This window comes from Scyliorhinus canicula, chromosome 5 (assembly GCF_902713615.1).
Source record: "Scyliorhinus canicula chromosome 5, sScyCan1.1, whole genome shotgun sequence".
Classification (NCBI taxonomy): Eukaryota; Metazoa; Chordata; class Chondrichthyes; order Carcharhiniformes; family Scyliorhinidae; genus Scyliorhinus; species Scyliorhinus canicula.
The window spans coordinates 29,336,260-29,337,398 of record NC_052150.1 but is presented as its reverse complement, the minus strand read 5'-3'; the positions used below and the strand labels follow the sequence as shown (position 1 = coordinate 29,337,398).

At 39.3% G+C, this 1,139-nt stretch overlaps 1 protein-coding gene across 2 annotated transcripts in view; it reads right to left on the bottom strand.

The window, feature by feature from the left end:
• The window catches only part of mettl6 (methyltransferase like 6), a 70,204-nt gene extending 69,748 nt beyond the window's left edge, over positions 1 to 456 (bottom strand). For both annotated transcript variants that reach the window (XM_038796847.1, XM_038796848.1), the window contains exon 1: positions 347 to 456. The gene's annotated coding sequence lies outside the window, so the exon portion shown is untranslated. The remainder of the gene's footprint in view (positions 1 to 346) is intronic.
• Positions 457 to 1,139: the final 683 nt, after the last annotated feature.

Below are 1,139 nucleotides of genomic sequence, written 5' to 3'. Positions count from 1 at the left end.
GGACTAGTATTTAAAATAATCTCTCAACATGAGATCAAATTGGCTAACAGCATTCTTTGTCCAAATCTATCCTGTGTTTGTATTTCTTAGCTCTATGTATCACAGTGAGGGTGACACTAAAACAGTGAGAATATCTGTGTAAGTTTGAAAACTTAATGATCTAATAGGTCCACACTAATTCCAGGTTAACCATATGCCCTGGTTGTTAAATCCTGGTTGGGCTGAAGTTCAACTCAGAAGCTGTTCTTCATTAATTTGTGTTTCAACATTAAGGTAACTTCTACACTTTATTTTCAGGTTTGAAGAATATTAAGTTGCATAAATCTAAATTGGATATGTGGCTCACCTCTTCAAATAAGACTGCTTTGCATCCAGAATATACACTCAGTTGGTGATGTTGGTTGATTTACTTTATGCCACTCAACAGTTGTGGCTTGTAATCTTTGTTCACCCATCTAAAAAGGCAGATGGTAAAATGATTATCAGAATGATTGTTTAATTTATCTACAAGAACATAAGAAATAGCTCCAGGAGTAGGCCATATGGCCCATCGTGCCTGTTCTGCCATTCAACGAGATCATAGCTGATCTTGGCTTCAACTCCCATTTTCCAACCCGATCCTCGTATCCCTTAAATCCCTGAGAGATCAAACTCTATCTCAGCCTTAAATGTATTCAACAATGGAGCATCCACAACTCTCTGGGGCAGAGAATTCCAAAGAACCATAATACAACACTGAGTGAAGAAATTTCTCCATTGCAGTTCTAAATGATTGGCCCTTTATCCTGATGCCACCATATTTAAGATTCCACAACCAAACAATCTCTCAGCATCTACCCAATAAACTCCTTCAGAATTTTATAGGTTGCAATAAGATCACACCTCATTCTTCTAAACTCCAGAGAATATAAGCATGTCATCATATGACAGCCTCTCACACCCAGGGACTAATTTTGTGAACTTTTGCTGTCCCATCTCAAATGCAAATATATCCTTCTTTAAATGTGGAGACCAAAACGCACAATACTCCAGTTGCAGTCATATCTGTAGCAAGACGTGTGGGCAGTACGGTAGCACAGTGGTTAGCACTGTGGTGGCTTCACAGCACCAGGATCCCAGGTTTGATTCCCCGCTGGGTC